Source organism: Notamacropus eugenii, chromosome 6 (genome assembly GCF_028372415.1).
Source record: "Notamacropus eugenii isolate mMacEug1 chromosome 6, mMacEug1.pri_v2, whole genome shotgun sequence".
Taxonomy (NCBI): Eukaryota; Metazoa; Chordata; class Mammalia; order Diprotodontia; family Macropodidae; genus Notamacropus; species Notamacropus eugenii.
The window spans coordinates 18837749-18863044 of record NC_092877.1 but is presented as its reverse complement, the minus strand read 5'-3'; the positions used below and the strand labels follow the sequence as shown (position 1 = coordinate 18863044).

General features: G+C 40.4%; 1 long non-coding RNA gene across 4 annotated transcripts in view; it reads left to right on the top strand.

Annotated features, from left to right (window-relative positions):
* LOC140510507 (uncharacterized) overlaps positions 1-25296 on the top strand; it is a 40007-nt gene that overhangs the window by 1462 nt on the left and 13249 nt on the right. For 3 of the 4 annotated variants that reach the window (XR_011969256.1, XR_011969259.1, XR_011969258.1), the window contains exon 2: positions 20349-20449. This is a non-coding gene — a long non-coding RNA (uncharacterized lncRNA). Of the gene's footprint in view, positions 1-20348; positions 20450-23420; positions 23538-25296 lie in introns of all 4 variants that reach the window. The other variant, XR_011969257.1, reaches the window with a different exon arrangement.

The window sequence follows — 25296 nt, the reverse complement described above, 5'->3', positions numbered from 1 at the left end:
GGAGTTTGGTTTGGGGGGGGCAGGGAAGTGTTTCCCCAGAGAAATAACTGCACAGGAAGAACTCAGTAGCTTCCCACTTGGCTAAGGGGCCCTAACTGAATTATTGAAATTGGGGGCTGTTGTTTCCCCCCCCTAGCTGGACCAGCATCACCATGGTTCCTGGCTGCGGGTCATGAGGGCATGGTCTTACTCGTGTCCAGAAACACAGATAAGGTGCTCCCAGAAGAGCCTAACTCTCTCTGCTTTGGTTGAATGAATGAATGAACGAATGAATGAGTACAGCAATACACTCCATATACAATAACCTTATTTTTCGAAGATTGTGTAAATTCCTTGCAGCAGAGAAGCCTGGGAGAAAGATGTTATTTAAGAAATGACCAAACAAATAAAGCCCCGCATCTCGTCTCTCTCGCATTTTGTTTTGAAGTACTGAATCCTTTCACGCACCTCATACACACACCCCAAGCCTCTGGTAATTGTACATCACCTTCAGAATTGCTTTGTGCAGCAACCCACCAATCCGTCACCTCCCTACCGCATTTAGATCATTAAAGAACAACATTTTCCTCATCCTTAATCCCCACCTTTCAGTTCCTCTGTCCCTCCCTCCTTTCCTCGATCCATACCAAATCTTTAAGATTATTGTGTTTGTTTTAGCAAAACGAGTCTCCTGCTTCATTTTGGGGTGGGTTTGCCCACAGGTTTTGTTTTTCTAGAGGAAAATAGAAAACTCTCTCAGTTAGCAAGCCCAACTCTGCCAGGACACGCGAAGCCAGGGTTTCTTGTCTATTTCTTGCCTTCTATTTCCCAGGTTGTGGAACATATTGCTTTTTCATAAGCTGGGATCAGGCGTAGGACTTTCTGAGGAAATAAGGGAGGAAATCTAGGGATTTCGATTTCTAAACCAATACGTCCTGATTCTATTTTGTGTGTGCGTGCCTTTGTAGGTTTCGGGTTTGGGTGGTGAATTTTATTGCTGCTTTGTTTTTGTTGCATTTTGCGGGGGGAAATTTTGTTGCTTAATTAAGAGTCAAGCCTGCCGTATTCTTCGTACGGATTTTCTTTGCTTCGCGCTTGGGGCTGTAATGAAGCATCTGGGGCTACAGGCGACCCAAATCCTTTGCGGTCCCACATTCCCCTCCACACATACACCTGTTCTGTCTCCTGGAAGAAATTTAGGAATAAGAGAATTGGAAGCTAATTCCAGCCCCCTCCTCCTCTTTGGGACCTTCCACACCCCACTCCGACCAGAGCTCCGGGAAACAAAGGAAAACAGACGAACGAGGTTCCTCTCCCGAGTCCCTTCGTCTCTCCCTTTCCTTTCCTTTTGCCCTCTTGGGGACAGTAAGGAAGGGAGCTCTAGGCCCGGCTCAACTCTACCCGCGGGTCCTAAATCCATAGAGTGAAGGCTCTCAGAGTATATACTCCCAAGATAGCCTCTTCCACCCTCTCCTATGCCTCCTGGGTCTCTCCAGGAGCTGGGCTAGGAATGGGGAATCACTAGCTTCCATGGGTCTAAAAGAGAGGGAAAGAGGAGTCCCAGCTCTGAAACAGTAAGCCAATGGGCGAACTTCCCTCTCCCTTCTAGACTGACCCCTCGGGAGTGCAGCCCTCTGGTCCCACTCGGCAGTCTTGGCCCTTACTTCTCCAAGCAAACCTAGGGTGGGAGACCGCCTCCAGGATCTCCCTCAAGAGTTCCCGGGCCTCCCCTTAGGGCTCCTTAGCCCAATTCCTCCGCCTCCTCATTCCAGGATCACCCAGCAGCCTGAGAAAAGAAACCAGAGACAGGAGGGAATGTACCTTCCCCGCACCCAAGAGAGATCGCGGCTGGTGCGAAGTCTCTCTGGTGGGGGTGGAAGTGGTGGGTAGGGATGGGAAAGAGCGGGGTCGGGGGAGGTAGGGCAGCCTAGGGCTGCTCTCCTTCCCCCTCCTACTACTCTAGGGGCTCCATGGAGCCGGAGTGGCGACACTGGGAGGAAGAGAAAGGATGGGTACGGGGGAGGGGGGCGGCCTGCTGATGGAGAGGGGCAGAGAGGAGCTCAGAAAAAAAAAAAGAAAACCATGCCAAAAGAGTCTTTGATATAGCGCTTCTCGGACTTGGAAGATGTATCTATACATATGTGTACATATGCATGCACATGTGCATACGTATAATATAGATGTATTATTGTGAAATCAAAAGGAGCGGGATTCCTGGGAGAAGGGCGGAGAGGGAGTTGCCGTGCCCCCAGACCCCTGCCTTCCACTCTTGAGCGCTGTCAGCCACATCTAACCGAGCGCGAGGCGGGCCAGATTAGCCTCTGGCACCAGGGAATAACCCGGCGCTCGTGGAGCCGGCCTGGCCCCTCTCCCTGCGTAACCTCCTGAGCCGCGGACAACTGAACAAACACGCGGGAAGCCCAGCGATCTGTCAAGAACCTTGTCCTCCTGCCCCAGCGAGCTGAAGCCCGTAATAAATAGTGGGCCTGACCTCCCCTTGCCCCTCGAGAAAAACCGGAGGAGCCGGAGCTCAGCGCTCAATCGCTCCTCCGAGGCCAACTTAGCACCTAGAGGAGGAGAAGGGCAGCCCCAGGGGCTGAGACGCGCGGAGGGCTGTGGGAGGCTCCCGGCAGCTGCGCCTACGCGTCTGCTCCCACCTCACGGCGCCCCCAGCCCCCATCTCCGCCCCTGCTAGTGGAGGGTCCACCCGGGTCAGGACCACGCGGACGCGCTGCAGAATTGTTAGAAAAAATGAAAATTCCAAGCTCCGCTTCAGACAAGAAAAAAGGAAAAGTGCGGCTAGAAAAGAATTAACTGCCCCATGGGCTATGTGGACACTAATATGCCCCTAAGGGTGACTAAAGGCTGCCCTGCCCTGGCTCCGCTTACCACCCACCCCATAGCCCCCGGGACCTCTCTGCGCCCCCCACCCGGGTCCCTGCTAAATTGTCCGCCCTAGTAAGATGCAACTTGACGCGGGACGGAGGAGGAGCAGGCTTTCCCGGTTCTTGTGCGAGGCGCACCATTCTCAGCCAGGACTGATTTATTCCCTCCAAGACTGAAGTCAGTGCCACCCCAGGCTCCCGAGCTGCAGCCCTGCCACCGCGAGACGAAAGTTCCCAGGTCCCCTGGAGAAGCCCTAAATAAAAGAATCCGGCAGAGTCCAAGCTATTATTTTACCGTAAATCTTGTAAATTCTGGAACTAATTACATAGAGGATATGTCTCAATTTGTTCTGCATTTATGCCACATTGGGAATGGAGTCGGGGCCGTAACCAGAACAGATCCCTCCAGCTCGTGAAATTGATGAACTGAGAGCTGCTTCCAGTCCTGGACACGCCATCTGGAATTCCAGTCTGAGACTACAATTAGAACTCCTGACCCCGGATTCAACTCTGCAAAGAAGCAAAAAAAGTTACTTGTTCTGCACCTGTAAAAGAAAGGGGGGGGGGGGGGGGTTCGCTCAATCTCTGAATCTTTCTGATCTTATAAAATTCCTTCCAAATGTTGGGGGGGGGGGCTGTGTTTGTGTGCCTGCGTTTTTAAAAAGGCACAGAAGATGATGGAACATCTTTTATGGACTGGATTTTATCTCCTCCACCTTCCTCCAACCAGCTGGAGCGAGTTTAATAATAGTCCGCGCCTCTGTGTGTTGGGTTTAATTATGTAGGACACCGCAGACACTTTGCAAGCAAATGAGCGTGCTAAATATTTTATCACACTGTGAGTCCCCTTTTGAGAAAGAGCTTAATTGCAGGAATCTCTCTAGAGCTAAAAACTTCTGGGTTTTGATGGCTGCTTCAGTCTTCCAGAAAGTCAGTAATTTTTATTTGTGGCCCAAGGCAGCTGGGTCAATTTCTTCCTCTCGGCAAGAACTTGTTGCTTTAATTTTCCTCTTATACAGACCCCTTGAAGAAAATGAACCCCAGGGCAGTACAGGGGAACTGGTTAAATTTATTAGTATAATGCTTAGGCAAAATGTGAATATAAATCATCCCGATGTAATAAGCCATAAAATATCCCAATGAAGCTAGTCCCCTTGCCAAAATCCCGGTGTATAAAAGTTCATATAAAACAAGGTATCAGTATTATCTTTCATACTGGATGTATAGGGGATTGTAACAGTATCCAAAATTTTTCGGGTAGAGAGAAGGGTGTATTAAATGGAGCTAAGTATCACCATTTTAGCAATATGTTAGGGGAAGAGGAAAACAGGACTATCTTGCATTTTATGGGGACGATTTATAAATTATTTTTAAAGGTATGCAGAAAACAGTTCTTTGCGGAGTTATTGCTGAGGGGAGAGAGGGAATGAGAAAGGGGGAAAGAGACAGACGGACAGAGAAGAAGGGTGGGGGAGAAAGAGAGGAAGAGAGTGAGAGTGAGACAGACGGAGAGAGAGAGAGAGAGAGAGAGAGAGAGAGAGAGAGAGAGAGAGAGAGAGAGAGAGAGAGAGAGATCGAAAAACTTATTTTTCAAAGGCCAGTCTAATCTCATGAGCAGTTTAAGCAGAAAATGTAGTGGCACCCGTTTTCCCCATAGATAACTTCATGAGACATTACTGAACCGACACCTGGATGTCTGTCTGTGAATCCGGATATGCATCTAGTCTGTGGTGCAAAGATGTGCCTGTAGGTCAGCCAGAGCTGGGAAAGAAGGAAGGGATGGAAAAGATGGAGAATGAGTGAGGAAGGGGATTGGCAGGAGGGGGAGAGAGAGAAGAGAAGGTGTCCTGAGATGTAGCAGAAGAGTTTCTGGTTTAGATTTCCCCAAGGCAAGAAGGGAGCAGGATAAAATTGATTGCAATTGATGCTTACACCGTTGATAACCTTGGGTCTTCCTAATCTTAGTAAAATAACAGCACATTTTGTGCCTTTTGGAAACAATCGTTCCAAAGTCTATTTTTCAAGCGTGAGGATAAAGCAATATGTATCTTTGGGGGAAGGAGGAGGGAAGTGGAGGAGGGAGACAGAAGATAAATTTTTTTCAGGAACTTGATTAAGGAAATTTGCCGAAATCACAGAATTCAAATGAAAAATATTAAGTAGCTACTATTGGCAAAATTCTCTGCTAGTCATTGGGAATATAAAGGTTAAAAGTTAAATTCACCAAGACACATGCAACTCTCCCACCCTGGAGTCCTGATACAGATGGTGCGTCTCACTTGCTCACAGCTTAGAATCACGTGAAACTTGACTTTATAGATAGGTTTGGAAATCCCTCCCCCAGTCAATCTATGACGTGACCTGCCTTCTAGTCTATAGTGGATTCTGATGATCAATTCCAATTATGTTTTCCTTGAATTGCAAACAATTTTCCAGCTTTTAGGTCTAAAAGAGTTTTCTATTTCCTTCCTTGCTCCAGGTTCCAAGGGTTTAGGGCAGGATGAGGAAAACTAGTTTTCTCACAAATTGTATCTCTACACCATCCAACCAATCCATCAGTGAAGTAAAAATATAAAAACCAAACTGATTCTTGGGTGCTATATAGACCCCAATATGTCCCAGCGTTTTAACTGAATGTCTTGCTTTTCAGGCCGTTGTTTGGACGTATCGTTGACGCAGCAATAGTGGATGTATCTTTGGGAGAAGGAAGCATGACTTTTTAAGGAAAGGAGTACTGGGAACAGGAGTCAGGAAGATCTAGATTCAATTCTTGCCTTTTCATTTGCTAGTTGTGTGACCTTGGACAAGCCACTTAACCTCCCTTTGCCTTAATTTCCCTATCTATAAAGTGGATTTTATAGCATTGGTAGCACCTATTTCATAGAGTCCTATTGAGTCTCAAATGAGAATGGGTATGTAATGCTTTGTAAACTTGAAAGAACCATGTAAATGTCCATTTTTATTACTGAGTAAATAATTCTGACCTTAATCCATATTAAAATGCCAGAGTCTGAATTAATATTGATATCTTTTCAATACAAGGGACACACATTGAATATGATTTTCTATTTCATTTGGATTATGGAGACTGGAAAGATCGACATGGGCTGTGGCCCCACTATCACATGACTCAGTTTTTGTTTTGTGTCTCAGAAACCGCTGGGAAAAGTTTCTAATTGGAACAAATCTGAGCTGTTCCCTTTAATTTGCTTATTTATTTAATAAACTTGTTAATATTTTTTTATTTCCATGCCATTTAGCTCAGAATATACCCCATCCCTTCCCTTCTTTAGTGAGTCTTCCTTTGTAATAAAGATTTTTAAACAGTTCTACAAGCTAACTGTTTTTGATAGCATATGCAACATTTCACACCCATAGCCCTCCCCATACCCTCCCCCCACACACACTTTCCCAATGATATGGGAGAGGTGCATTTCTTTTCTTTCTTTTTGCCCCCAATTACCAAATTTTTTTCTTCTTTCCATTTTCCCCACCCACTGGGAAAAAAATAAATACAAAATTCTTGTGACAAATATGCATAGTAAAAAAATAAAACCAAATTCCCTTATCGACCATGTCCAAAACACGTCTCACTCTAACTATACTCCAATACTTCTTCCCATCTCCTTCCCAAGACCAAACTTGGTCATTATAATTACTCAGTGTTCATTTTGGGTTTTGTTCTTTCCATTTACATTGTTGTAGTCAAAATGCATATTGTTTTCCTAGCCTTGCTTACTTTATTTTGCATCAGTTTATAGGAGTCTTTCCGTGCTTTTCCTAATCCTTCATATTCACTGCATTTTTATGATGTCATTCTTTGCCATTCTGGAAAGTCTTTCAATGTGGCCCTTTTTGTAACCAGAGTAACTATGGAGAGATACTGCATCAGGAAGCTGGTCTCTTGGTAAGGATTTGGAGGGGGAGGGAGGTAGTTAAAATAAGACATGAAAGAAAAAGAAAAATGTCCATCAGTCCTGTGTGATGCCCTTTCTCTTCTGTAATGACAATGTTGGATTAGCACGAAGGGGAAAGAGACAGGTACTAAGAATCACAGTTTTTAGGCCCTCAGTAAACTTTGACTGTTGACACTTTCAACATTAGAGCCTTGTTCAGTGACCAGTGAGTGGACATATTGCTAGAATAACTGCTATGTATCAACCATGACATTCTTGCTATAAACAAAATAAGAAGAAAGTTATAGCTAAATGCAAGGGTGGTTCACAAGGACTACTTGGAAAGGCAAAGAAATAGTTGGAAAAATGAATTTTATCTTGTGCCCAGAAGCAACAAGAAACATTATTTCATAGGATATTTTATTATCATGTATTGCAGAGTTGATACTGTACAAAAATAGACAACCATGATTAGGTATCAATATCTGCTGCTGACAATGATGTGGAAGAAAAATTATATGAAGAATTGGAGAAGACCATCCAAATTAAATCAACGTTCACTTTTATACTTGGTGTCTTTAAATGCAAAAGTGGGAAAAGGTGAAGATGGAAAAATATATGGGAAAGCATGGTTCAGGATAAAGGAAACAAAGGACTTGAAGATTACTAAGAAGTCTCCTCTACCTCATGAACACCTTTTAAAAAAAGAATTGGTCTGGACTTAGCAAATACCAAATAACACCATAAAGAACAAATATTCTAATAACCAGGAAAATAATTGTTATTAAAATGAATTATCCCTGAGCTAACTGTCTGCATATGGTCAAGCCACTGATCCATAAGAACTGAAATAAGAATTTGTAAAAGAAATAAAAACAAAAAGAATAACCATGAGTAAAAGATATTACATTTGACACAACTTGTCCTAGAATTACTTAAACAAGTAGTTGAAAATCAAAAATAAGAAATAAAGAATAGAAATGAGATCAATATGGACTTCAATATGAAGTATAACCAAAGTAAATTAATTGCCACAAAAAGAGCCCTAAAACAGCTAGTCAATAAACATCTAAATTACAAAATAGAGAAAGATGCCTACCAAAGGCAACACCAGGCTTGAATATAAACTTGATGTAAAATCTCACTAAGAAGGATAGTGGACAGTCATGAGCAGTATCATCTTACAAATCAGAGGGAAGCTATAGAAGACAAAACCAGTTTTTAAAAAGCTTAGAAAGATATCCCAAGTCATGCCAAGGACATTCAAGGAGGAAAATGGAAGGACAGTGCACAGAAGCAAACTGGTAAAAGTCAACTTAACTAATAATTTTCCCCTGAAAGATTCTGGAACCACCAAACCTGGATCCCAAAATCACAGACCCAGATATGCTAATAGAGGAGTGGGAATGTCACTAGAGAGAAGAAAGATGGGGCAAGTAGCTATTTTTAGACCAATCATATGTAAAGGAGATCCATGCTAGAGATGATAAAATTTTGAGAACACTGAGCAGCTGATATCCACAGTATCTGAACAAGGAAAGACATCAGAGATATGAGAAAACCTCAGAACATACTAATACCGAAAAATACGAATGAGAGAACATTAAGAACTACTGACCAGTATGTTTACTCTCCTATCCATACACAATCTTTATAAGAACCCTTTATGAGGATATTTGTAGGAAACAGTCTTTTTCAAGTCACATTCAATAATAGACTATGTCTACCATTTTACAATGAACTGAAAGATGTAAGATCTCTTTGTGATTGTTGTTTCTTGATTATGAAAAGGCATCAGATTCAATAGATCAGAATATTACCTTACCATCTCTTTTACAATAAGGCACCTGCAATTTCATACATCAATATGCTTTGACATTCTTTGGAAGATATAACAACGAAATAACCCTATTCAGTGATACTCTGATAATAAACATTAGTGGAAGCATAAAATATTAAATATACACTGTGATAGAGAGATCTAGGACAGAGTACAAATCAAATGAGGGATTTCCTATGAATGATAAAGTCTTATGATTGCATCAAGTCCCAGAACACTGCAGAGCCTCATGGAAGAGATCTATCTGTAAGCACAAAAAGAAGTTTGGCCTTTCCATTCACACAGGAAAGACCAACTGGATGAAAAATCTATGGCCCAGATTTCAACATGCATTTGGATGGAGATTTTGGTCAACAAGATGTGTATCTAGGACAGACTGTTAAAGTGGACAACAAATTAGGCTCAGGATCATCTAGGAGCAGAGGCTGTATTGCTTTCAGAAGAGTAGAAAAATTTTTACCGCTCCTAAGCTTCTCATGAAAGAAAAGGTCCATATTTTCAACACTTATGCTCTATTGGTGTTACCATATGGTAGGAGGCAACAAACTATGACCTTTAAGCCAAGTCCAGCCGGCCAAACTCTTTTGCACATCTTACAAGTTAAATTTTTTCTTTTTTACATTTTAAAACAATTCTTAGCTCATGGGTCATACAAAAGCAGACAAGGAGGCAGAGTTGGTCCATGGGCTATAGTTTGCTGACCCTGTATGGCATCAAGATTTGGAATATAACTGACTCCAAAGAATTAAAAGATGTATTTAACACAGAGGACAACAGAGAGAGAGAGATGGTGTTTGTGAGCAGCCTACAGTATATAACCGATGAAGAACTCTAAAGAATGACAACAGAAAACATCATCAAGGAATTGTATGATAGGAAGAGACAGACTGGTCATACGGCAGGAAGGAGGGGTGTTAGATAACAGACAAGGTACTTCACTGGTACCATGAAATGTCAGAAGAACATGAGAAAATGGACCATTGGGTGGACCCCTCCCTGCCGTGGTTAACTTATGAAAAAAAAGAGTCCCCCAGGTTCAGCTACCCTGGATAGGTTGCTGTATACATGATTAGAGGGAACTCTCCAATTGATGAGATCACATATCTAGTTGGGCACTAAAGGGCCACCTTTCAGTTGGAGGAGGTAGAGTGTCTTCAGATCCTCTCCTTACTAGCTGGCTCCAAGTTTAATATTTTAATATTTTATTTTTCCCAATGACATGTAAAAAATAATTTTAACCAAGTTTAATCATAGTTGTGCTACATAGAGAGCGTATATCTTGATATACACAAAAAGATAAAACCCAACATCAATGGAAAACAAAGGTACAAAAAAAATTCCCCAAATCTATGTGATGGGAAGGGACATGCCAATGGGATTTGATGTTTTGTGTTTTTTAAAGTATGGTTTTGCTGAAATATTTTCATTAAGGTAAGTTAAAGTTAATTATCATTCTATTTTTTTATCCTTAATACATAATTTTTTCTTTTACTATAGATGGGAGAAAGTTAATCCTGGTGCCTCTCCTGAGGTTATCTCCTAATTTATTCTGCTTCTATCTTGTTTGCACAGATTCATTAGCATCTTGCTCTATTGAGGGCGGGGCCTGCTTTTTTACCCTTTTAGTATTCCCATTAGGGAAGAGGGAAGGATATTTGCAATAACTATGATGATGTAAGAAACAGAAAATATCAATAAAAATTTATCAAAGAAAAAGAAAAGAAAACATTTCCCATTGTGAGGTGACTATGGATTACTGGGCAGTTCTTCGCACAGAACTTTGTCCACTCCTGGGTGCAAAGCAGGGCAGCATTTGTTGTGCATATCCATAGTATCTCACTCCAGAAATTCCATCACATGCATTTGAAATCTTAAAGGCAGATGATCAGTTTGTGAAAAATAGGTCTCTCCCTCCCCCCACAAAAAAATCCATTATACTGAAACATATGATGGCTTATAAACTTATGAGGTATTTTTATTTACATCATCTTATATCTGTACCTCACAGGATATTATAAGAATTAGTGTCCCTGTTTTATAGATAGAGCAACTGAATATCGAAGAGCCTAACCAGATCATTACCCTCCTTCAAGTTCTCATCATCTATCACATGGGCCACCGCAACAGCCTCATGACATCTTCTTGTTCAATGTCTCATCTCTAGAATTTATCCTCCATACTGTTGATAAAATGATGTGTGTGCGTGACCACGCTCTTCCTCTGCTCACAAATCTTCAGTAGCTGCTTATTGCCTCTAGGAGAAAATACACTCAGCATGGTATTTAAAAAACTCTGCTATCTGGCTACAACATACCTATCTAGATTTATTTCCTATTGTTTCCCTTGACATAATCTAAAAACTAAATATAAAAGTCCACAGGCTTTATGAAATATGTTTTTTCTGTGAATTGGTTCACTAAGGTCAGAATTCCATCTCCCATTTCCGTCCCTTTACACATGTAACTCCGCTAGTTACGTATGTGCCTTCTGGTCCTCTGAGAAAGGAGATTATGACACCGTGGGTCTGGGGAGATGTGATGACTAATGGACAGATAGACCTCTAAGAGAAGCAGAGAAAGAGATAATAGAAGAATTGGACTTTAGTTAATGAAGAGGAGTTTTATAGAATCCCAAACGTGGGGGAAAGCCTTTACCTCCCAAAATTTCCAGCACCTACACCCTCCCAGGACCCCTCCAATGAGATTGTTGTTTCCTAAGTTGTACAGAGATTTCTTACTCCTAGGTTACAAAACCCCTTAACACATATATTCTATCACTTAGACCATTCTGTCTGTCTTCATTAACGTTTTTGCTTGTCTGATTTGATAAATATTTATTTTTGTGTAATAACTATTTGGTGGGAGAAGAAACTAAACCAGCCAAGAGAAAGCTAACTTTTATCCTCTAGGTTTTGATGGAACTATTTCCCTTCTTGTAGAAAAGAGGGAAAGTAACTCTCATCCTCACTCCTCTAAAAGGATTGGACCCCTAGAGTGTTTTGACTTGCAGTCTCCTAAGTCTCTCCCTATTCATTACTGCCTCCTAGCTTCAAGTTTCATCTAAAGTCCTACTTGCTGCACGATGTCCTTCCAGATCCCCTTTAATGGTAATACCTTCTCTCTATTGGTTATCTCCAATTCATCCTGTATGTATCTTGTTTGGATATAGTGGTTCTCATGTTGTTTCCCCCATTATACTGTAAACTCCTTGAGAACAGGGACTCTCTTTTGCTGGCACAGGGCCTGACAAATAGTAGATGCTTAATTATTGCTAGTTGACTGAATGACTGACCCTAGACTTCAAATATGTGACTGTAGTCGATAGATATAATTCCATCTCAATACCCCCTCTTGAAGGTAGGAGATCAAAGGAGAATCCATCAACTAGCGATGAAAGTCCTACTATCCACATAGATGTAAATCCAATTTCCATAAGGTATGGGGTGAGGCATTTCGGAGCTACCTACAAATCCCTGGACATTTAGTCGTTCTGTTACAAAGGTCACTGTTACACAGAGATGGACAAAAGCACTCCAATGGACATACAAAATTCTCCCATCCCTGGGAGGCACACCTTCCTCATCTCCACGCCTTTGGATGCCTATTCAACTCAGAGGCTAACTCTTCTGGGAAGTCTTTCCTGATTCCCTTAATTGTTAGTGCTTTTGTCCTCCTCTAATTACCTTGTACTTAATTATCTGTGTACACATAGCATCCTCCACCCCCAGCAGAATTTAAGTTCTTTGAGAGCAGGGGCTGATTTTTTTCCTCCAAAGTGGGTAGCACAGTACCTTGCTAAATAGTTGTGGACGCCATTATTGTTGAGTCATTTCAGTCGTGTCCACCTCTTAGTGACCCTATTTGGGTTTGGTTTGTGTTTTGGGGGTTTTTGTTTCTGATCTTGAAACATTTGGGGGTTTTAATTAAGTTCCCCCAAAACAACAACAGATAAGATCACCAGCAGAATTGTACTATGCTGAATATTTTAACAGTACACCATCTGGAAATCTATTTATTATTCTTGCTAATTAAATGTTATCTACAGTTGTCTCTGAAAGAAGACATTTTTTTAAGTTTTTCACCTTCTATTTCTCATTGTCCTGAGGCGTGTCCCACATTGCCCTACCAAAGTTACATCTCTGTTCTCAACTCTTGGTCGGTCCAACGTTCTTTCCACTACTCCAGGCTGAAAGCCGGACTCTGAGAAGAATTTTCCATTTCCTCCTTTTAGAACTGCCAATGTCTTATCAAAGCTTTACTATTTCAGTATGTCTTTAAAAAAAATAACTTCCTCTCAAAAAATAAAAAAAGAACAGATTATTTCGCAGACAGAATACTGATCACAATTTTTCTAAGATGCCTTTAATTGTGTCATTTGTCTTTGGAGGGGACCATTTTCATTTTCCCTTTTCCTCACTGCGTCTCTTTACTGACTCAGCTCACTCTGAGAGTTGTTAACACTGGACTTTTTTTTTTTTTCAAATAAGTTGGGGATTGTTTTCAGCAAAAGATGAGGAAAAGCAGTTTGGTTTGACCCTCTCTCTGGAGTTGCCCCATGGCATTTATTAATAGCTCTGTAAATAGACTTAGGCATAGTATCATCTTGCTACTTTCAATATTACCAAGTTTATGAGAAGTTGCCTAGAAAAAACAAGATAAAGTCTCCAGAAATCTGATGCTGGTCAATCGTCCATTAATTCCAGCTTTCATAAATCACACACGAATGAACCGTCCATTGTGATCACTGTTCCAGATCTAAAGGGTGTTTTTTTTTTCCTCTTCCTCCTTTAGTAGACTCTCAGAAAGCCCAAGTTATGTGTCTACTGATAGAAAGACTAATTACAAAGCTTCCCAAGAGATCACAAATATGAACTTTAATCAGCCTAGGCTAGAGAAGTAGCCATGGTATTTTCGATTCATTCATTGATAAACAGAAGAATGTAAGTTATATGTGAATCTAAATTTAGGGTAAAAACTGATCCTCCAGCAGTGTATCACCCTAGTGATGAAGCAAATATAGACATCGTACTTCAAGTTTGCCATCTTAAAGAGACAGCCTGGTCAAGAGGAGTTAGATTCTAAAATCCTAATTCTAACCCTTAGTATCTATGTCACTAAATTTAAGCAGGTCACTTAATGTTTCATGTATGCTTCATTTTCCTCATCTGTGAAATGGGGTTAATACCAGTGGTACCAACAGTTATTTGTAAGGTTGAAATGAAAAAATATAGGTGTAAAAATACGTCATATTCTTTAGATACTTAGAAATGCTATCTAAATGTCAACTATTATTCATAGATTCTTCTCAATGCGCTTTTAAATTGTACCTTCATTTATACATTCTACAAATATTTATAGATTACAGATAATGTTTAAAGCTCTGTCCTAGGTAATATGGAAAATATAAAATATATACTGTCCCTGAATAGAATGTCAAAAATCATTCCTTAATTTTTCCTGAATCTACCCAACCCAGCTCCTTTACCCAAGGTGCAGCTTGTACAAATTACGTTTAATAAACATTTGATTATTGAATGAATGAATAAAACAAACTTGAGTAGTTGGGCTCATATTTTTTACTTCTCACTCATATAATTTTCTTCTTTCATATTTTAAATTTTTATTGTGGTCCATCTTTATATAACCGTTAAATAAAAATTATTTCTTGATCTGTTATCAGTATCATCATGGCACTAGAGCCAGAGGTGGGGAACCTGCAGCCTTGAGGCCACATGTGGCCCTCTAGGACCTCAAGTGTGGCCCTTTGACTGAATCCAAACATCACAGAATGAATGGGATTTGTATAATCACTAGTCACTAGACCATAAGTTCTTTGAACCATTTTAAATCAAACTTTATATCTCTTCTTGTGTATGCTGTAAATGCTTTAAAATCTTTGTTGTTTTTGTTAATTGTCTTTTTTTAAAAAAATATTACCCCCAAGACAGAGAAATCTGAACAATTTCCTTAATGAGAGGTAGTTGGGTGGTACAATGGATAGAGCCTAGAGTCAGAAAGACCTGAGTTCAAATCCTGCCTCAGACACTTATAAACTATGTGACTCTAGGCAAGCCACTCAATCTGTTCGCCTATAAAATGGAGATAATAATACCATCTACTTTTCAGAGCTGTTGTGAGGATCAAGTGAGATAATAATTATAAATTGCTTAGCACAGTGTCTGACACATAAGTGCCATATTATTATTAATGAATGGAACATTCTAGTAACCTTCACTAAAATTTTTTATAATTTTTAATTTCATGACTCAACATGAGTTTCAAACATCAATAAAACCAATTGAATATACTTCACAATTATTTGCATTAGTATAAATGAAATCATATGAATGATATGTCCCTAATGATATATCAGATATTCCCTATCCCCCCTTTAGCCTTTTGCTCATTTATCCCAATATATTTGTGACAGGACCCAGCTGGATAACTATGTCCCCTGGTAAACAGGAATTTTTCATGGTTTATCTACTTGAGCTCCTGGAGAACTGCAAGCCCGTACTTACAAGATGAGTCTCTATCCCATCCTAACAGAGGCAAGACAAACCAGAGAAGAGCCTGAGTGAGGACAAAACCTAGAGTTAAGTAGATGAGATAGGGCTCCAAAGACAGATGGGAAAACTAGGTTTGCTTTTCAATGACATCTTATTACAACCTTATAACATTCCTCTGCACTATGTACAATACTTTATTTCAGTCACTCTTCAATTGTTAGACATTTCACTTATTTCCAGATTTCATTTTGGTTTTTTTACTATAACAAATATTGCTGTTATAATGGAATCTATAGTTTCTGTGTGTGTGTGTGTCTGTCTCTGTATGTCTGTCTGTCTCTGTCTCTCTCTTCCTAGTAATCAGATAATATAGTTTTATGGATGCTGCTTTAGAAGAAAATTCATTTCAATAATGGAGATTAAAAAATGTTTTATTTATGTCCCATTTGTTAGACCTGTAATTCATGACACAGGGACCATCAAAATCCCTGGAGTCCTACAGACCATGTATGGTCTTGGGAGATGACCTAAGGAAGAATTATTTTCCTTTTTGCCTTGTTGGCCCCACCTAGAGTTTACTTCAGTAAAATTTCCAAATGTAGTTCGAGTCTAGGTTTTCACAAATACAGATAAAAGGCATCTCTAGTTCCTATAAAAGCACTGAAGGTAGTAGATGCATATGGGTAAGGAAAAACATTTCATCACATAGAAAATGCTGAAAATGAAAAGTACTCCAAGTAACCATAAACAAATACCAAAAACACATAAAACCCTCAAAATAACCCATAAGTTTCCCTGGCAAATGAGCTGAACTTCAATGGCCAGTTCTTTTACATTACAATGAAGTCTATCTCCTTCAGAGTCTTACACAGTGTCCTTTGTGGTTTAGATTTCCCTGGAAGGCAAAAATATTTTTAGTTTATTCAATTGGCCAACCCATTTCTCACCAGACTTATGCTGTAATTATTCACTATAATAATGGGGATAGTAAGGGTGGTGGCAAGCTTGATTGCTTGTCCTCCAATTCACGACTTTGACCATTGTCACATGGTGTCTTCTTTCTCCAAGAGATAAACTACATCAGGAACTCCCCTTCTCCCTCTAGAAGGATAATTCTCAAGATAACCCCCAAGGCAGATGATACCTAGGCAATATTCTTTCTCTAGTGAGAAGGCTAGAATATGGGGTTAAAATGCCTAGGAAATTGAAATGCCCTTCAGTCTATATAGGATGTTCAGATTCAGAAACATTGATCATGAACTTTTGGTACAATAGAAAGAGCAAGGACTTTAGCATGAGATCATGGGGTTAAAATCCCTCCACTGATGCTTATTACCTTTGTGACCTTGGATAAATCATGTAACTTTAATGGACTTTGGTTTCTTCACCATTAAAATAAAGAGGTTGGACTAGATGTTCTCTGAGGGCCTTGACAGCTCTTGATCTGTGAGCCCATTAACTTCTTTCAAGCACATTGTCATTGCCTTGGCTGCTTTTATCTCTTGGGATAGAAATGCCCACCTTCAGGAACTCTTCTCTCAGACCACACGGACAAACACACCTGCTTTTTCCATGCACTTCAGCCTTTACTCAGGGCACATGAACTCTTTCTCTCTCTTTGCCTCCGCCCTCCCTCACACCCACCCCACGTTGTACTCTGGAAGACAGGTACAAGGGAAAAGGCAAAACGTCCATCCATCTGAGACTCAGTCAGTCAGTTATCCTGAGGCAAACTCAGTATTTGAAATTCAATCAGGAGCCATCTCAGGTTGCCAACAAGCTGCCACTGGGCACACACAGACAAAAGCTATATGCTTACAAGTCCATCCTGCCTAAGGGGAGATTTAAGGTTGACAAATTGGAAGGACTTCTCTCCTCAATTCCCTTCACACAGAGAGCATTGCCACTTCCTAGGAAATCTCAGAACCTTCCCTTGTAACAGAGAAACACAGTCATATAATAAAAAATCATCACAGTGACTACATGTGACAGCTTACATAGCATTCTCTTTGGTCCACCACTTCACCAAAGAGAAGATGAAGAGCTTGTATGTTTTCATCTCTCATCTGAAACTAGCATTGGTCATTGCCTTTGGCTTGAATTCTGATATCTCTTAATGTTTTATTTACATTAGTTTAGTCATTTTCTATATATTTTCTTGGTTCATTTCTTTATCCTGCATTATTTTACCACTAGCCCCCCTGATATTTCTCTGAATTTTCTGAATACTTGTCCTTTTTTTAGTAATGTAATAACATTTCATGGCATTCATATACCACAGTTTGCTCAGCAATTCCTGAGAGGTTCATGCTTTGTGTCTCGTTTTTTTGAGGGGGCTTTTTGTTACCATAACAAATGTTTCCATGATATTTTAGTTTAAATGGGACTTTTCATCTCAAATCTAATCCAGTCAAGCAGGAATTTATTAATTGCTTGTTAATAGGCCAAGTAGTATGCTAGGAACTGAGCCTATTTTCTATTTGGGTAAGAGGGTAGAAAATGAATATACTTTCTATCTTTCAGTCTCCTTAGAGTACATCCCAATCCTAGAGATCTTGACTGGACTACAGACACTCTAGAAATGAGCTAGACTCTACCAGCCCCCAAGATGCACTCAATAATGGCATTAGCTGATGGCTCATTCTTTGCAAAGAAACTCCAAGGCATCACCTCCCCGATGTCATGGTCCTCTTCAAAAATAAGGGACAAGTAGCAACCATCACACAGTCACAGCAAATGCAGTAACCACCTCCTGTGCATTTTCTTTTCTTTAGTGTTAGGTTTTGGGGGGGGGAGGAGTAATCAGGGTTAGGTGACTTGCCCAGGGTCCACTGCGCCACCTAGCTGTCTCTCTTGTGTATTTTCATCTATTGTTCCCCATGCCTGGAATTCTCTCCCTCCTCTACTCCACCTCCTGGCTTCTCCGGCTTTCTTCAAGACCTAACTAAAGTCCCACGTACTCCAAGAAGTTTTTCTCTATTTCTCCCTTAATGCTAACACCTTCCCTCTGCCGATTCATTCCAATTTATCCTGTATACAGCTTGTTTGTTTATAGTTGTTTGCCTGCTTTCCCATTAGACTTAGCTCCTTGAGAATGGAGACTATCTTTTGCTTTTCTTTGCAGCTCCCGTGCTTGGCATATGGTAGACACTTAATAAATGTTTGTAGATTAACTGATTCATCATCATACGAAGATACTTCTTAAAGGAACTGGAAGATACTTCTGTCATCCAATTCAGCTTTCTCATTAGCACATCTGATTGGAGAGATTCTTGGATCCTCCTTTTCTGATGATTTATAAACAAATTAGCAAGAACCTCAGCTGCCTGCCAACATATATGCACTACCAGGAAATCTGAGATCTTGAGAAATGACTCCAGTTTCTCACAGTCCAATAATTTCTGCTCAAGGACCAAATAAATATCACCAGCTATTCCGGATACCTGACATATTTATTGCGACATCCCCTCTGAGCCTTTCCCAGTTTGATGTGTTCTCACACATTGTTGGTTTTCTCCCCCCAAATTATGTTATGAAAGAAGTTACAGAAAATGTAGGCTGGAGAAACAAGATATTATCTTTTGGAGAGGACAGAGCCTACATTAACAGAGACGGCTCATCCATTCAGAGGCTTCTAAAGCCAACATGCTCCAGTGGGTGTGATAAATCCCCAGGATCTGAATCCCAGATTTTGCAGTTGGACATCTAAGTCAGCATGAACAGTTCAGTTATGTTCCAAATGAACACAATGTATTATTATTGGATAAGCAGGAACATCTGTTAGGTCAATTGTGTTATGTTCCCTTGAAGACAATGGGATTCTCTAAACACATACCTAATTACCTCAATCTCAGAGGACTCAGTAATAGGGTGCTTAATACTCCTAAGGAACTGTCTATCTAACTCTCCCTCTTAAAGATGACTTTCTTATTTGGCACTTACATCAAGAGGAATACTATCCAACTCATTCCCTGAGGAAGACTCCAAAAGAAAAATCCTTTGGTTTCAAACAACATAATTTAGAGAAAAATCAAAACACTATTCTATTGGTGCTCTTTTCTTCTAATACTGTTCTCTGCTGAGTGACTCCCTGCTCCCAATAGAACCTTCCTTTGATGAATCAATAAGTTAAGCAAACAGACTAACATATTGGTCATGCCTATAAATGTATGCCTCTTTCTGCCCCTGTAGACCACCACCTCTCTTCACAGAGGCCAGAGGCATGCTTTATGGACTCTCCTCTGGGGCCATGATGAATCACTAGCGGATTCAAAGTTCTGAAGCTTTCAGGGTTGTTTGTCTGAGCATCCTTGTGATCCTGTGATTCCAGAGGACCAATGATGAAGCATCTTCTCATAGAGATGTGATGGACTCAAGATGTATAACGACACAGATTTTGGGGCATGGCTAATGTGGGAATTTGTTTTTAACCTCACCATGCTTTTATGTCACAAAAATTTTCTTTTTCTTTTTCCAGTGGAGAGAGGAGTATTTATGGTAGAGAGAGGAAAGAAATGCTTATTAATGGGAAAAAATATTTTTTAAAAAAGAAAGGCATATTTTTTAAAAGAAAACTATCATTGTGGCCATTTTCGAGAAATGGTGTCAGCAAAGCCTAGCTTCCCACATTCAGACAAAATTGAGATTCTTTAAATAATTCTTGTTAGAAGAGACTCTTAAATGCCTCTCACTAAGTGCCTCTATTCCATTCTCCCTAATTTCCCAAATTTAACTTGACCCTTCTAGTAACACCTTTGTTGTCCTTCAGTCATTGCAGTTGTGTCTGACTCTTTGTGACCTCATTTGGGGTTTTCTTGGCAAAGATACTGGAATGATATGCCATTTCCTTCTCCAGCTCATTTTACAGATAAGGAAACTGAGGCAAACAGGAGGAAGTGACTTGTTCAGGGTCACACTACTAATAAGTGTCTGAGGTCAGACTTGAACTCAGGATCCAGTGCTCTATCTATTCAGCCACCTACCTGTCCCAAGTAAACACATAGGTCAAACCAAATATAGCTTACAGAATAGTATAATGGAAAAAGACCTAAGTGTGGAACCAGAGAACCTAAGTTCATTTCCTAGCTTTGCTCATTTCTACATAGGGATTCAGTTTTCTCATCTGTGAACTAAGACCATTGGACCAAAAGACCTCTAAGTTCCTTCCAAGTTCTAAATCAGGGATCGTTTGACCTGTTTTCAGCCTGAGACAGCATAATTTTCTTTCTATCTCATTCAAGGATTTCAGATTTGAATGTGCAGGAGCCTAGCGCCAAGACTGTCTACTACATAAAGGAAGGCTTCTTCAGAGGTGAAGTGACTCAGATGAGCTCCTACAATGGTAAGTCTAAGTTGGGTGATGTTGGGTGATATTGGTAGCATTAAAGAACCGTAGACTCTCTGGTTTGTAAGGGACTTCAGAGGTCATCTCATCTTTCCTAATACTCAGTCATGAATCTGCTCCACAGTTACTCTCAACAGATGGTCTTCTGATCCCTACTTTAACACTTCCACTCATAGGAATTAATTTACTTCAAAACAGAAAGACATTCAAGCTGTACAAGTCGGATGGACCGCCATTCTGTTTGGGAGTTGTACTGGGAACCTTCAGTAGACTTCCCTGGGTTGGAGTGAGAGAGAGAGGGTGACTATAGATAGACTCTTATAGTTCCAATTCATTCACCTTTAGAGCCAGAAGAAACATTCAAGGTCATTGTTTTACTAATGAGAAAAGGAAGGCCACAGGAGAGTTCTCTCACTTGCCTAAGGTCAGATACCTAGTAATGAAACAGAAACAAGACTAGAAATCAAGCCTCAGAGCAATCAGCTACCAGTGTTTACCCATAAGTTTTACAGCTTACAAAGCACTTTTTTAAAAAAAATAAATTTTATGGTCAGCTTTTGTTTTTACGTTGCTTAGATTTCTCCTGAATCCTTCCCTCTACCCCTTCCTGGAGAACCATCCTTTAGGAAAGAGAGAGAGAAGGACTAGAGAGAGTGAGAAAGAAAGAGAGAGAGAGAGAGAGAGAGAGAGAGAGAGAGAGAGAGAGAGAGAGAGAGAGAGAGAGAGGAAAGAAGGAAGAAAAAGAGAGGAAGAAAGAGAAAAAGGAAGAAAGATGGGAAAAGGGAAGGAAGATGGGAAGAAAAAAAAGAAGGAAAAGAAAAAGAAAAAAGAGGAAGAGAAAAATCATCAAAATTGATCTCTATATCGGGGGGTGGGGGTGGGAAGGAAATCTAACAATACATACATTATATCACCTCCAGACTCCAGGCATTTTCTCTGGCTGTCCCCCATGCCTGGAATTCTCCCCCTTCTCATCTCTGCCTCCTGACTTCTCTAGCTTTCTTCAAGTCCCAGCTAAAACCCTACCTTCTTCAAGAAGCCTTTCCTGATCCACCTTAATGCTGATTAATTACCATTTATCTTGTATATAGTTTGTCCATAGATTTTTGTACATAGATTGTCTTCCCCATTGGACTTTGAAATCCTTGAAAGCAGGGGTTATCTATTACCTTTCTTTGTATCCCCAGCACTTAGTATAGTGACTGGCATACAGGAGGTACTTAATAAATGCTTATTGACAGACTGGGTACAAAGGAGTGAGAGGTGTTTTCTCCTCTGCGTTGAGGCTGCACTCATTATGTTTCCCTCCTAAACAACTTTCCTATAGCAATTAGGGGCACCACCATTCTCTCAGTCACTGGGGCTCTCCACCTACTCACCATCCTCAGCCCCTCATCCTCACTCCTTCCATATCCAATCAGTTACCAAGCCCAGCCATTTCTATCTTTATAATTTCTTTCACATGTACCTCCTGGCACAGCCACCATCCTGGTTTAGACTTCATTCCCCAACTATTGCAATAAACTGTTGAATGGTTTTCCCTGCCAAAATGTCTCCCCACTCTAGTCCATCCTCAGTTTTCCTGAAGCACATGTCTGACTGTATTACCGTGCTATTCAATAAACTGCAGTGATACCCATCACCTCCAGGACCAAATATAAAACCCTCTGTTTAGTGTTCAAAACCCTTTATAACTTGTCCTCGTTGTACCCTTCCACTCTTCTTACACCTTACTCCCCTCCATTTTTCAATCTAGTGACACTGGATCTCCATATTGTCCCTTGAACAAGACCCTCCATCTTGACTCAGAGACACTTTTACTGTCTGTCCTCCATGCCTCAAACTCTGTCGTCCTCATCTTCACTTCCTAGGTTCCTTAGATTCCTTGACTTCCTTGAAGTTTCATTTAAAGTTTCATTTTCTGCAAGAAGCCTTCCCAATCTTCCTTAGTGCCTTTCCTCTGTGATTCTCTCCAGTGTGACCCATCTATATCTTCTTTGCACATAGTTCTTTACATTCTGTCTCCCCATTAGACCATAAGCCACTTGAAAGCTAGGATTTCTTTTCCTTCTGTTATATTCTCAGAGTAGAACACATTGCCTGGCACGTGGTAGCTGTTTAATAAATGCTTGTTGACTTGATTGGGAGTCAAGCTTTGTAATTGTGTGTGCGTGTACATACACACATATCTTTATAATTTTGCAACATTCTTTTCCGATATTTTATGGTTGTTGCTTTTTCATTTACATTATTGTAGTCACTGTATCCATTGTTTTCTTGGCTTTGCTTACTTTATCTTGCATCAGTTCATAAAAGTCTTTCCATGCTTCTCTGTGCTTATCACATACATCATTTCTTACAGCAGAGTAATATTTCATTACAGTCATGTACCACAATTTACTTAGTCACCTCCCCAGTTAATTCGCATGTATTTTGCTTGCAGTTTCTTTGCTATGACAAAAAGTTTTGCTAAAGCTTAAAACCCCTCGAAGACTTTAGAACTCCTTGTATTTTCTTTCTTTATTATCAGTGGCTTTCTTGGAGCGAATCCTGAGTGGTGACATCTCGACCTTTGAGTGTGGACATTTTACTCATTTTGGCTCACAACTAGCAAGTGACACATCATGAGGGAGGGAGAAGACGTCAGTATTATTGTCCTCATTTCACAGATAAGGAAACTCAGATTCTGAGAAGTTGTTGACTTGCCCAATAACACATCTAGTAACTGTCAGAAGCAGAATTTGAACCTGGTTCCTGACCCCCAAAGCTGGCACTCTTTCTGCTACATCACTCTCAATGTTCTTAAAAATAAGCAATCACCTATGTGCTTCATAGAGGGAATAATGGGGGGGGGAAGATATTATTGAAAATTAATTATTTATACTAACTAGGAGATGATCAACAACCATGGATGTTTGAATGAGAAGGGACTTTCTCATACATATAAAACAACCCTCTCCTTTTATAGATGAGGAAACTGCAGCCTAGAGAGCTGAAGGGACATATCCAAGGTCACAAAGGTGGGAAGTAACTGGGACAGGATTCAAACTTGACTCCATCACTCTTTCCACCAACTAACATGAATGTAAGTTCCTAGAGGGGCAGAAATTTTTATGGGATTTTTTCTCTTCATATTCCAGTGCTTTTCATAATTGAGGTGTGGGGTGGAGTCCAAACCTGTGATTTCATAAGCATAGGGAATTCCTTGTGTGAAATCTTCCTCCACCAGTTTGGGATTTGTCTTCAACTTAAAGAGTTGCTTATGGCCCTGACAGTTCAAGTGACCTCTCCATGGTCTCAGAGTCCATATGTATCAAAGGCAGTACTTGTATTCAGGTCTTGCTCACTCCAAGACCAACTCTCTATCCACTACCATATGGCTACCTGGCTCATTAATAAATGCTTGTTAGATAGATTCGATTGGTCCTGTCAACTCTCTCTGCTCCCTACCCAGATCTCTGTGGTTGTTGAAGAGAAAGACTGGAAGGCTGGGGATGAAAAAATGAGTCCAAGAGAGATGGGCCTGATGCTCGCTGGGAGAAGCATTTGAACCAGCTTACCTGAATGGACCAAAAGGTCGAATTCAAACCACATAGAAGTTAGCTGGGGCTGCATTGGAATAAAAGCAACTGACCCAAAAGAAATTCCACGATCCACAAAGGCATTGCTCATGTGCCCTGTCTGTATCCCTTGAGTCAGCCAAAATGAGGCAGCATCTTTGGGAGGGGTGTTACGCAACACCCAAACTGAACAGAAATGGAACAGAGATCAAGTTCCAAGATTTCAGGCAAAACAAAGCATTTCTTCTAATTTGTCTCCCAAGGGCCTGAAAGGCATTTCATACATGTCCAACAAGACATTGAAAATAATTATCCAGAAGAGTAATAGCTCCCTTGGTTGTTTTAATGTATTTTTGTCTACAAACAAGAGAAGTTCTCGAAACGGCCGCCTTGGCTTGCCTTGAAAGGTCCCTAGAACAAAAGCACTTTGAGTGACCCCATGATTATTAAACAACAGTAACCAACCATATAGAAGGGCCTGGAAAAGAAAAAAAAAAGACAAAACAGCTGACATCCTTTTTGATGTCAGACCGAATTTTTGTTCCTTTAAAACCAAATGAAAACCAGGGCCTCAGAAACTCATCAAAAAATGATGCAATTTCTTTAGCGGCATATTAAGTAAGAACTTAGAACGAATTGGAAAATGCACACATTGGAAAAGGGAAACAAGCAGTTAAAGCATTAGAATCCTGCATCATGCACTGACCAAATGTCACTTCCTCGGAAATGTCACAGTGGAGCGTGCCTCCTGCCTCGAGTTTGAGATCAGGTCTGGAATGAGGCATACTTTGTCAGCCATGACCAAAGACGTACTTTGCTTTGCTTAATTATTCTTCTTTGTTACAAGAAACGGTTCCAACGAAGGAGCAAAGGAATTTAGGGGAGAGTGATTACAAAATGAGGGTGATAAAAATACACATATTTCTCCATATAAATGTTATATATAAATAACTGAGAGGTGGTATGATGGAATGGATAGAGAGTTGGTCTCAAAACCAGGAATTTTGAACCAGGACTCAAAATCCTCATTTCTGAAAAATACTGGCTACGTGACTTTGGACAAGTACCTTAACCTCTCAGTGCTCTAGGCAATTCTCTAAGATTATAAGTATCTTCGAAGGGGTTGACCTGCATTGGCAGAAAAGAGTTTTCTCACACAGGATAATATATTAATACATGTGTATGTATATACATATATGTATACATAACTATTTTCTTATATAATTACAATAAAATTATAATTATATAATATATAAAACCTACATGTATGTAGATGTATAAGTG